The sequence below is a fragment of the Macaca nemestrina genome, chromosome 2, assembly GCF_043159975.1.
Source record: "Macaca nemestrina isolate mMacNem1 chromosome 2, mMacNem.hap1, whole genome shotgun sequence".
Taxonomy (NCBI): domain Eukaryota; kingdom Metazoa; phylum Chordata; class Mammalia; order Primates; family Cercopithecidae; genus Macaca; species Macaca nemestrina.
In genome coordinates this window covers 147,178,856-147,191,602 of record NC_092126.1, presented here as the reverse complement: position 1 = coordinate 147,191,602, position 12,747 = coordinate 147,178,856, and the positions used below count along the sequence as shown (strand labels likewise).

General features: G+C 40.2%; 1 long non-coding RNA gene across 4 annotated transcripts in view; it reads left to right on the top strand.

Moving 5' to 3' along the window:
• LOC112425903 (uncharacterized) overlaps positions 1–12,747 on the top strand; it is a 537,838-nt gene that overhangs the window by 128,125 nt on the left and 396,966 nt on the right. The window contains exons 2-3 of one of the 4 annotated variants that reach the window (XR_984860.2): positions 7,802–7,975; positions 8,242–8,664. The exons of 2 other annotated variants lie outside the window; for them this stretch is intronic. This is a non-coding gene — a long non-coding RNA (uncharacterized lncRNA). Of the gene's footprint in view, positions 1–7,801; positions 8,008–8,241; positions 8,665–12,747 lie in introns of those variants that run through there. One more of the 4 variants, XR_984859.3, reaches the window with a different exon arrangement.

Genomic DNA, 12,747 nt, shown 5'->3' with positions numbered 1-12,747 from the left:
TTTGTCTAACCTCTTTTCAAGGTTCTCACCTTCCTTGCATTGGGTTAGAACATGCTCCTTTAGCTTGGAGGAGTTTGTTGCTACCCACCTTCTGAACCCTACGTCTGTCAATTCATCAAACTCATTCTCCGTGCAGTTTTGTTCCCTTGCTGGTGAGGAGTTGTGATCCTTTGGAGGAGAAGAGGCCTTTTGGTTTTTGGAATTTTCAGTCTTTTTGAGCTGTTTCTCCCCATCTTTGTGGATTTATCTACCTTTGGTCTTTGATATTGGTGACCTTTGGATGGGGGTCTCTGAGTGCATGTGCTCTTCCTTTCTGTTTGTTAGTTTTCCTTCTAACCGTCAGGCCCCTCTGCTGCAGGTCTGCTGGAGATTGCTGGAGGTCTACTTCAGACCCTGTTTGCCTGGGTATCACCAGCACAGGCTGCAGAATAGCAAAGATTGCTGCCTGTTCTTTCTTCTGGAAGCTTCCTCCCAAGAGGGTACCTGTCAGATGCCAGTCAGAGCTCTCCTGTATGAGGTGTCTGTCGGCCCCTACTGGGAGATGTCTCCCAGTCAGGATACACCGGTGTCAGGGGCCCACTTGAGGAGGCAGTCTGACCCTTAGCAGAGCTTGAACACTATGCTGGGAGGTCTGCTGCTCTCTTCAGAGTCATGAGGCAAGGATGTTTAAGTGTGCTGAAGCTGCACCCATAGCTACCCCTTCCCCCTGGTGCTCTGTCCCAGGGAGATGGGGAGTTTTATCTATAAGTTCCTGACTGGGACTGCTGCCTTTTTTTCAGAGATGCCCTGCCCAGAGAAGAGAAATCTGGCAGTCTGGCCACAGCAGCCTTGTTGAGCTGCTGTGGGCTCTGCCCAGTTTGAACTTCCCTGCTGCTTTGTTTACACTGTGAGGGGAAAAACCGCCTAATAAAACCTCATCTATTGTGGACATCCTTCCCCCCACCAAGCTCGACTGTCCCAGGTCGATCTCAGACTGCTGCTGTGCTGGCGGTGAGAATTTCAAGCCAGTGGATCTTTGCTGGGATCCATGAGACAGACCACTTGGCTCCCTTGCTTCACCAGAGGAGTAAATGGTTCTGTCTTGCTGGCATTCCAGGTGCCACCAGAGTGTGGAAAAAAAACTCCTGCAGCTAGTTCGGTATCTGCCCAAAAGGCTGCCCAGTTTTGTGCTGGAAACCCAGGGCCCTGGTGGTGAAGGCACTGGAGGGGATCTTCTGGTCTGCAGGTTGAGAAAACCATGAGAAAAGCGCAGTTATCTTGGCCAGAGTGCACAGTACGGTCCCTAATGGCTTCCCTTGTCTGGGAGAGGGAGTTCTCCGCCCCTTGTGCTTCCTGGGTGAGGCAACGCCCCACCCTGCTTCAGCTCTCCCTCCTTGGGCTGCACTCACTGTTCAACCAGTCCCAAAGAGATGAACTGCATACCTCAGTTGGAAATGCAGATATCACCCGCCTTTTGCGTCAATCTCACTGGGAGCTGCAGATGGGAGCTGTTCCTATCTGGCCATTTGCCAGCAATCCTTAAAATACTTTCTAACTGGACCTTGACAGTAAAAGCTTGTCGGCTCTTAATTTAGATCCACAACATCTTTGGTTGAAGTTAGATTTTTATATTATCAAATGGACTTTTCACTTCCTAGTGAAAATCTTTCCTTCTTTCCACAAACATTCATTTAGCAGCTACTATGTGCTAGGCATTGGTGACACATAGAAGAGAAATATGGCTTGCATCCTTCAGGATTTCACAGTTTGGTAGCATTGCCCTAAACTTGCATGGGCCTCCCCATACCAGCAGAGCCATGTGTAAGTTAACTCAACAAACACTTCCTGAATAGAACCTAGAATGTGCCAGATGTTATGTTAGGGATAAGAGACTTATCCATAAACAAGGCTTTGTCTCAGCTCTCAAGGGGTTCCTAGTCTTAAAGAGTGGCCACACAGAGAGGTGAGTCACTGACACCATGATCAGCCAACACCATGATATACAGTCAGTACTCACAGATATGGCTGGATGACAGAAGTGCTGTGAGAGCCCAGAGGGGTCAGAAAAATACCATTTTTATTTAGGCTCATGAAATATGACTAAGATAGAAGTAGCAAAAAAATCCTGATCTTCATGTTATCTGCAAGGAGGCTGTGAAACCACCCCTTTCTTTTTCTTGGCAAGCCTCGCCACATACCCGGCTATGAGGAATGTCAACACTGGTCATGGTGCTCATTAAATTAGTCATCTTGATAATTACAGGATCTCAGAAATAACTACTAATCAGCCTGAATAGAGAGCTTCTCTCAGGATTCACTGAAAATGCATGTAAGATAGGGTTGTTAACTCTGCATGTATGTTTGAAGGAAGTTATATATGTTTTTTAAAAGATATATTTCCTTAAGGGCTCTTACTAACCTAATATCATATCAGAATGGAAGTTCAGTATTCCTCCCCTACCGTTTTAAAGCTCTATGTCTTGGGAGCAGATGGTAAGGTATTTGAAGTCTCTATCCATAGAGGAATTTTTTCCCTCTCTCAGTAGACTGCTGTAAAATGGCAGGTATGAGAGGGCACTTGTCAGGTGTCTGCAGTTACAAAAGAAAAATACTAACAAAGTCAGCTTATTAGAAAAAAGATGGCTGGGCATGAAATAGTTTATGACAATCCAGTAATTAAGCAGTGGCCAAAGCCTGTGCTTTTCACATTCAAGTGATGAATAAGAACCTTCCACATGCAGTAGTAAATCCCAAGTTGATATATAAATATTACTGGCTTTATTAAGAGGTTTGATCTCCCAGATTGTTGATATTGCTGATATTTTATTTTGATTTTCTATCTTGGTGTTTTCACAGATTTGATTTCAAATAACCAAACTGGTTATTTTATTTGTTTTTAATTGACTAAATGACCCCCTTACACTGGTTTTCTCTTTGTATACTCTCCCATTTCTTCTTTTTTTTTTCTTTTTTAAATCTAGAAATCTAGAATTAACTAAGAGTTTAGGAGAAAGGTTCTGCATTTTCCTGACTGTAATAACTGAAGCAGTGGGAGTTTGGAACATGAGTTATTTGAGATTTCTACTTGGAATTTCTTTTTCTGAAGGTCTCTGGGTTGGGACCATGCTCACTTTGATAGAAAGGAAGTGATACCGTAACTTTGTGCATCAGTTGCATGATAGGAATGATGACTGACTTACATTATTTAAAATTCAATTAACATGTTCTAGTCTCTTTGTCCATGTAGTGTTTTTAGATTGGCTTCCTACTGGGAAAGTGTTCCAAACAGTAAGTTGGCATCTTGCTTTATTAAAAAGTGTAAAATGATGGTAAAGTTGCAAGCATTGGTGAAATGCCAACTGTGTGCCAAGTACTGAGCTAAAAGTATTTAGCACAGCAGTTGGCAAATTTTTCTATGGAAGAAGAGAAAGCAAATACTTTAGGCTGTGTCACAATTACCCAGTTCTGTGGTATAGCATGAAAACTGGCATAGATAATACTTAAACAAATGGTGTGGGTCTTGCTTGTGTTCCAATGAAACCAAAACCAGGCAGTGAGCTGGATTTGGCTCATGGGCTGTATCTTGCAGATCCCTGATTTAGAGTGTTGGGAAGGGTTGTGAGAAGTCATCTACTCATCTCCTGTATCCCAGGCTATTGCAAACCATGGCCCTTAGATTCCAGGGTTTCCCAGTGATGACTGGGCCTCTGTCCCACCTCTTCCCTTCAACCAGGGTAGCACAATTGAAAATCCATTTATATTATGGGACTTTGCATAAGATTAACTTGAGCAAAGCATTTCTCAACTAGTTTTAAAAGATTTGAAGACCCTCAATTTTCATCCAATTTTACAGTTGAAGCATTGAGGCCAACAGAAGCTGATTTCCTCCTAAATAATGCATTTAGTTATTTCCAGAGCTGGGACTTCTACTCAGCACTAGAGATTCCCAGACTCTCAGTTCTAACTACACTGTGTGGGCTCCATACTGTCAAAATTCCCACCAAAGGAAAGACTTGTGTCTGCTTTTTGTTTGTTTGTTTGTTTTAAATAACAGCCACTTGCCAGCATGAGCAATTTGTGAACAGAAATCACAGTATCAAGAGACTGTATGACATTTCTCTGGAGTTGAGAGCCTCAACAATTCTACGTACAGTCTTTTTTTTTTTTGAGACGGAGTCAAGCTCTGTCGCCCAGGCTGGAGTGCAGTGGCCGGATCTCAGCTCACTGCAAGCTCCGCCTCCCAGTTACACGCCATTCTCCTGCCTCAGCCTCCCAAGTAGCTGGGACTACAGGCGCCCGCCACTTCGCCCGGCTATTTTTTTGTATTTTTTAGTAGAGACAGGGTTTCACCGTGTTAGCCAGGATGGTCTCGATCTCCTGACCTCGTGATCCGCCCGTCTCGGCCTCCCAAAGTGCTGGGATTACAGGCTTGAGCCACCGCGCCCGGCCTCTACGTACAGTCTTAAAGCAGATTTTGAACACATACTCTATGACCTTGTCCTTGTGAAGGTTCATATGATCACATCCATACCTCGGATGGTGGGGAGAAAAAAAAAGGTCTGTGATGTAATTTTCTGGAAGCTGGTGATAGCCAGTGTTTATTTTACATCATTCTCCTGCTTCACATAGATCCATCCAGCCATTATGTTTCCCTAGTCTCTGCCTCAAATACAAAATTGAATTGTGAATTAAATTTAAAAATCTATGATGCTTTTGACCTTGACGGAAGAAGTGGTACTAGACTCTCCCCGTAGCACAGCGGGGAATACCTAAGAGCTGAAGAACAAAGATTTGACTGGTTCTGCATGCCCAGATCTGCTACTCAGGTCTGGTGTCCCAGGCCAGTGGAGGTCTGATCAGGTGAAGGCCATCAGTTACCTAGCCTGTGTGCTGACTTTCACAGGACTTCAGCCCAGCCACCACCCTGGAGACCATTATGGAAATTTTGTGAAACTTTCTAAAGAAGGCAAAAGCCCAAATCAATTTTCAATTTGTATCTCTTCCCCTGAATATAGCACACTGAAACCTCAAACAAAGGTTATTTCAGAAAGGAAACAGAAATGTCTTACTCAGTTAAAGCAAATATTCTTCCAGAACTTTGGCTAATTCCTATACATTCTGTTTATTTTGAAGAGAAGAGGGGAGATAAATAACACAATAGAAAATTCTATTTCAGATAACCAATTATAAATATGCCCGCTCCTGTAAAAATCACGTTGTTTTATATGTGTAAATTTAGAATATTTTCTACTGCTTTATTCTCTGGCACAAAATATGGTGTTTCACATCATCTAATTAATGCATTTTGTTGTTTTTGGTGTGAAGCATCACTTTGCATTATTCACTTAGAAGACTATATGTTAAAGCTCTCTTGATGGAATTCCATTTTGTGCATATGTCTGCAGTGTATATGCAGTTTGTGCGTGCATGCATGTAGTGTTTATGTAGTATTTGTATATATATTTTCTCAAGAAAGTAGCATTCAGTAAAACAGTTTTATTTTGTTCCATTATTTTTATAATTCATTTGTTTTAAGAACACAGTATCATTTATGTGAGAATTAATAACAGGGCTTGTGGAAGAAATTGTAAATGTTTTCCTGATGGCTTTTTATATGGCTTATTGTTATTTTTTAAATTGTCTTTTAGTTATAGAAGAATTATGGCAACATTATAGAAAGTACTGAAAGCAGAGGGGAAAATATCACCTAGATGTGTAGAGGACTTATAGAACGGTTTGGATAATTTCAGTTTTCACCTGAATTTAAATCTTGTAGCCAGACTTCTTTGCTCAGAATTCCAGAGAACTTGATGAACTAGGAGTATCCCCAGCCCCCAACCTGCCTAGATGACCAAGGCACCTCAAGGATCTCTGGGTGGATAAATAAGAATTTAGAGAGCTGAGAAGAGCAGAAGGTGATCTAACTGGGAGGATAAGAAAGCAAATGGACCAGTCTGGAGGCAGGACACAGCACATCATGTTTGGCAAACCAAGGAAGGTGCCATAGACTTGGAATATAGGGTCCCTGGAGTGGAATAGAGTGGGGAAGGAGTTGAGGTGAAAGGGAGTTTTGAATCAGATTGTAAAGAGGCTTAAATTTCAAATTCTGGAGTTGAGGCTTTACTTGTTGGGCAAGGAGTGGAGTGAAGCCCTATCAGAAGCACCTGCCAGAGTCCTTGCTCAAATTCCTCCATCCCAGAGACAAAGAAATAGATGAGGGTTTACAACTAGCCAAGGAGAAGGCTCAGCCCAGCCATGGGGTAGGGATGGGGTCACAAAAGGAGTGTCCACTTTTCTCTCTTTCTTCTTCACCTCACCTCGTTTTGCGAAGAAACTGCAGGTGCTGCCCACCTCTCTGTCTCCAGGGTCTGGGGTCATCATTTTAGCCTGTATTCAGGAGGATAGGAAAAGAAGCCAGCCTGGAATTTAATATGCAGTTGATGCTTTGACAGCAACATGGCTGTGCCTGAAGGACCAACCTGAGATGGTTTTAATAGCCGAGAGTGACCAGCAAGTTACACAATCAGACTGAGATGTCATTAAGAACATGTCTACCCAGGGAACCACAGGAATTCTACAAGGGACAATTGGTGAAAATTCTTAAAAAAGATAAAAACAGTTCATATTGAGACTCGAACAAATTGAGACCAACTTTTAAATAAGTTATAGCACACAGTGATAGGAAATTTAAGTAATGCACATGAGAAATTATTTATAGAAATGGGTAAGTGTTGGGATTTCTGTATTATCAATATATTACTGTTTCTAGGGACTGAAGGAATTTTTTTTAAAAAATCAAGATAATATGGTTTTTTAATTATTATGCAGAAGATCCTTCAGTATTTTGCTCAATTTTATGGTGCAATAATATGATTTGGTTGTCTTAAGAACTTAATAATTTAAAAAAACCTCTTTCCCCATTGAGTCGAAATTTGTGTTTTTAGTCTTATTAGTTTTTCCTATTGTAACTGTTAAGGACTCCCCCACTGGCCCCCTCTCCCCTCAACCTGATGAACATTTCAAGTGCATTTCTCTGTGGAGAAACTCCTTTAATGGTTGCAATCTATCAAGATGTTCCTTTGAGATTATTACAAAGAAGCATTGTTGGTTAATCAAAAAAGAAAGGAAAATAAAAGGGAACAAAGAAGACACTGTAAAGGAAGCCTGTGCTTGCTGGGCTCTAGATTAAACAGTCACATTTAAACCCATGCTCAGAGAGAAGCTGCAATGAGGGCAGCCCCCACACTCATTTTACTCAGCATTCCTGGAGGGCAAGAGGGCAAATCCTAAGGGCATGTCTATGGGTGATCTGCATTAAGGGAGGGAATGGATTGGAGAGGTAGAAGAGATAGGAGAAAGATGACTCAATAAATTGTTTTGATTTTTGGCAGAAGAAGGAATGGATAGAGGATTATTTATTCAACACACACACACATCTGGAGAGAACTCATTTTTTTCACTTTTATAAGAAAAGAAATTTTTATCATGGCCACTAATGAAAAAATACTATCAGTCATCATAAATAGAAGATTCACATTAATGCATTTTAACATATGTAGTTATTAGAATTAAAATCGTTCGGGTTCTGCCAAAAATAATCTCTAGTACCACCAATATGGTACTATTGTGGTGAGAGAACTACTTTTACTCACTGCCATAACGCAGCTTAAAAAAAAAAAAAAGGTATTAATCTCTATTCTATTGTCATCTAATTTTGAACAAAGGCATTAAGTCCAAAGTTAGATTCATCAGTCATAACACAGAAAATGTTACTGACATCCATTAAGAACTCCGCAGTTGATTAGCTCACTTAATTAAATAGTGGTACAGCTGATGGGAAAACAGGAGAGGAGCCTGCCACTCTAGCAAAGAGAATTTCCAGCTCTGCATCTCCAGGGAGTAAGAAAAGAGAAATGGAAAGTAGAAGACAAAGCTGGCTGCTTCAACAGTAACTCAGTGCTCTCCATAACAGCAATCCCACGCTTGGTCTCCAGAGGTACATCTCAGTTCCCTTTTCAATACCCAAAGGTAGGGATTTGGCGCAATTTTTTTTTTTTTTTTTTTTTTTTTGTGAGGATGGGTAGGTGGGGGATAACCATAGCTGTCACTAGAAAAGTAAAGCCCCCAAGTTAAAAACAAACAAACAAACACATCACATTGTCTGATGTGAAGGATACCTGAATGCTGACATTAACCAAATGTCACCTTTTGGACAGCTGCATAGAAATAATGTTGAAATGTTCCTCTATTTTTTTTAAACAGCAATTTTCCTAAGAGGTTGGAAAATCAGGAGGAGGCAAGCCAATGACATTTTGATTGCAGACCCCACTTGGAAAGGCATTGTGGAACTTTCTGGTTAACAAAGTCAAAACAAGAACAAAGTAAATGACAAATCCACCACCTCAATCTGCATTGTATTTTTTGTTTTTAAAGAAAATGGTAAAACTTTTGCTGCTGCTTTTAGTGACTGAGATTTTCAAGAGTGGATTGAAGAAATTATTATCAGTCTCATTGGCAGCTAAGAAACCTGCTTTGAGATGGGTAGTTGCTTATTAATAATACTGCTTTCCACTTCAGCCTCATCTGTAAGGCACTGAACTAGCTGCTACTGGGTCTCCAACCTACCTTCAGACTTCTACTTCATGAAGTCTTTCCACATCTACCATGAGATGGATCACTTCTTCTCCATCCCAGCACTTTTTGGGCATCTCTCCTATAATATAGGAGAGATGTTACATCTATGTAATAGATGTAATGATGTTGTGCAAGGCTGAGCAACCTCAGCCTTGCTCTAAAATTATTTACATCATAGTTTACCATTCTTTGAGGGTGGGACTTTGCATTTCATAGAATAATTGAACACTTAGAGAATGAATTGAATGAATGCGTGGATGGGGAATGGGATGGAGGAATAGATACATGATGGTAGATGAATGAATGGATGGATGAAGGGATGGATGGGCAAGGAGGAAATAGAAAAATAATTGCAACTATTCTTTTCTTAGAGGTGCACTGGTGTCCAATGAGCATGTAATGCAGGCAGTACTGCTAATGCCTACATAACACACCAACATCAACTAGAGCTTGGCTTTACCCCCATTTGAAAAAAAAAATTATTTTCCAAAAATAATTTTTAAAATTTAAAAATTTGAAAAAAGAGAAAAAATACTTGACATTAGACGGATAGCAACTTTGTCATCTTTCTACAGACCTGGATAATGGTTTACTGGGTGATGGTGTTGTTTAAAATATTTTTTGCTCTGTTTTTTTGTCATTTTCCTTTGAGTCTACCCTCTATTTTCCTTCATAATTTAGAGATAACATTTGCCATAGCTTCACATGTAGACTGATTAGGAGGGAACTACGGGGAGAGTTTTATTTTAAACTTATGACTTTTTTTTTCATCACATCTTGAGATAGTCACATAAAAACTTTATGGGACAGTATTGATAAATTGTAAGAACATAATAGCTAAAAGCTTTTTCTTTTTCTTTCTTTCTTTTTTTCTTTCTTTGTGTTCATGGCTGCTCTTAATATTTATGCTAGAGGCTTGAAAAAAAAGGTTTTTAAAAATTTTTTCTGTATCTTTTTTAATAGAAAAAAAAATGACAGGGTAGTTAAAATTTACCCCTAAAGCTATGGAAATAAAAATGATCTATCTTCCAAGCCACCTCTGTAAATGTTCTTTGAAAGTAAATGGACTGTCTTGAAAACAAGATACTAAACTTTATGCCAGTTTCCTATTCATACATAGATGTAATATCAATTGTGTCTCCTATTATTGCCTTTCTAAGTGTTTTGTTTGTACAAAAACCATGTTTAAAACATATCATCATCCAATACAGTGTCTGTAAGAAAAACAAACAATGATTGATTTGGATAGATATGAATGTTAATATCTTTTTCTTTGAATTTCTGGCTTGCATTTTTATTAAAAGTATGATATTAAATATATTTATGCACATCTAATAATAAAACAGGGTATGATGCTGATATATTTTAGAGGCAAGAGCTGATGAAGGATTGGGAGGTAAAGGACTGGTGAAAAATTGGGAGGTGAAGCAGTATAAAAATAAGTATGAGACCGTCTTAAATATTTAGCATTATCGTAATAACTGTAATGAACTTGTGACGCAAGTAATTTATGGTCAGAGTGGTGTTAAATGTTGGTAATAATAATGCTAGGGTATGCTGCAAGAACAAATAAACCCTGGTATTACCTTGGTGTAACACATCAAAGGTAGATTTCTCACTCTGGTAGCCTCTCCATCTTGATTATGACATCTAGTATTTCTAGATAATTTCTAGATCACCAGGGCAAGAAGAGAGAGCTGGAGAAGGCTCACCAACTCTTATTTGCATCAGCCTAGAAGAGACATGTACCATGTCCATTTACAGTTCATTGACGAGAACTAGTTACAGGTTCTGAACCCTGAGTCAGGTTCTGAACCCTGAGTCCAAGGAAAGCTAGTGTTTTCATCATATAATCATGAAGACATAATCCAAGCTATGATTCTGATTTCAACCTGGACCTTGTATACAACTTGAGAGCACATGCTGGTCCTATCATTTCCTAGCCTATGAGTCCAGTAACATTCTGGGACTACTAACTCATACCTAGAAAGAGCTCTTTTCCTCATTCTAGATGTCCTATTCCTACCACATACCACCCACATAGAGCAGGGATTAGGGGTAGGAGTGGTATAGTTCATTAACTCTCAATTTTTTTCTTCACAGGAATCAGCATGTATGTGGGGGATTTTTTTAAATTTTTGTCTTTTAATCTTTCTTCCAATCCCTCAAAGATTGGGAAGAAGACTTGTGGCAGTTGAAGCATCTTTTTGCAGGATATAGAAAGGAAAGGGACTAAACCAGTATCTCTTTTAGCTAGCAGGGAAAAGATAGTAACTCCAATATGTTAACAATTATTCTACATCACTGTCATCAACAAATGTATGCTCGCTCCATCCATCCATCCATCCATCCATCCATCCATCCATCCATCGATCCTCCATCCTTCCATCTAGATTTTGGTGGTCCCAGGCCAAGTACAGGACCCTTGAAAGTCAAATAAAAATCTCTTAGACCTGGTTAGTCTTTTCTTATTACCCTTCTCCTTCAACAGACAAATTGTTCATCAACTCTGCTAAATTACAACCTCCTTAAGGCTTTGAAAGGTTTGAATTTCATTCACTTCTATATTCCCAGCATCAAGTAAGAGCCTGACTCAGAAGGGGTGCCATAGAAACATTTGGGGTGCATGAGTGAATGCTTCTCTCCACTCAGCCCTGCAAGGCCAGTTTGGCTGGGAGCTGAGTTTGTTGCTCTAACAGCCTCTTCACAGCTTTCTCCCAGGAAGTTCTTTCCACCCTGATGTCCCTGGCTTTAGGAAATGAGTGATTCTGATGATGGCCTCTAGATGACCACACCAACAGTCAGGACCGAAGTTGTTGTAAGAGTGTGCTTCAGAAAAAAAAAAAAAAAAAAAAATTCTATTTGATTCAAAATTTTCTATAGCCCTGTATAGGAATTAGCTTAGAAAAAAATGCACCTCCTTTCTGCTTTCTTTGTGTGCCTGTCTTCCTTCAGGCTACTTCCAAGTTGTCCCTTGGCCATCATCCCTCTCATCTATACTGAGATCCTACTTTTTTGTGGCTGGAGCTCTCACTTCCATGTCTTCTCTTTCTATTTTCCCCCAAATATTAGGCCCATATTTTCAACTTCTATCTAGACACATTGACAGGGTATTCCACCCACACCTAATGCTCAGTGTGTTCCAAACAGAACCAGACTTATCTGTCTTAGTTAAGGATATGGTTTAGCTGTGTTTCCACCCAAATCTCATCTTGAATTATAGTTCTTATAATCCCCACGTGTTATGAGAGGGACCCCGTGGGAGGTAATTGAATCATGGGGGCTGTTACCCTCATGCTGTTCTTGTGATAGATAGATTTCTCACAAAATCTGATGGTTTTATAAGGGGCTTTCCTTGCCGTTCACTGTCATTCTTCTTTCTCCTGCTGCCTTGTGAAGAAGGACATATTTGCTTCCCCTTCCACCATGATTGTAAGTTTCCTGAGGCCTCTCCAGCCATGCAGATCTCTGAGTCAATTAAACCTCTTTCCTGTATAAATTACCCGGTCTCAGGTATGTCCTTATAGCAGCATGAGGGTGGTCTAATACAGTTCAACATACCACATTCTCTCTTCACTCACACTCAACACCCCAGAGTCCTGTTCAGCTGTGCTCATTTGCCATCCTCCCACTCCCAGGACTGGTCCATCGTCAATGCTATCTCTTCTCCAGGGTGACTCGCCCATCATTTACTTTCACTGTTAGACCTTCATACCCTCTTCCTGCTATGTTTTGACTATATAACTTCTATCTCTTATTTTAATTTATTTTTAACTCTTCCTGTTCTTCCTAGAGAGTCCAGCTAATGACATTTATAAAATCACTTCTATGATACAACATCGTGAATGGTTCTATTTGCACTCCAAGTAACTTCTAAATACTAGTGTAGCATCCAAGCCTTTGGTCATCTGTCTCCAGCCTTACCTCCACTCCTATAGTCTTCAGCCATACCACACTACTCTTTCTTTGGCACCTCAGACATGGCTCATGTCACTTCTTCCATATGCAGAGAAAGTTACTCAAATCCGTTTGTGAAGACATTCTAGTTACTCTTCAAGTGCCAGTTCAGCTGACTTTCCTAAATTCTACAATGGGATTCAGTCTTGCCTTCCTATAACTCCAACTCAGGTGTAG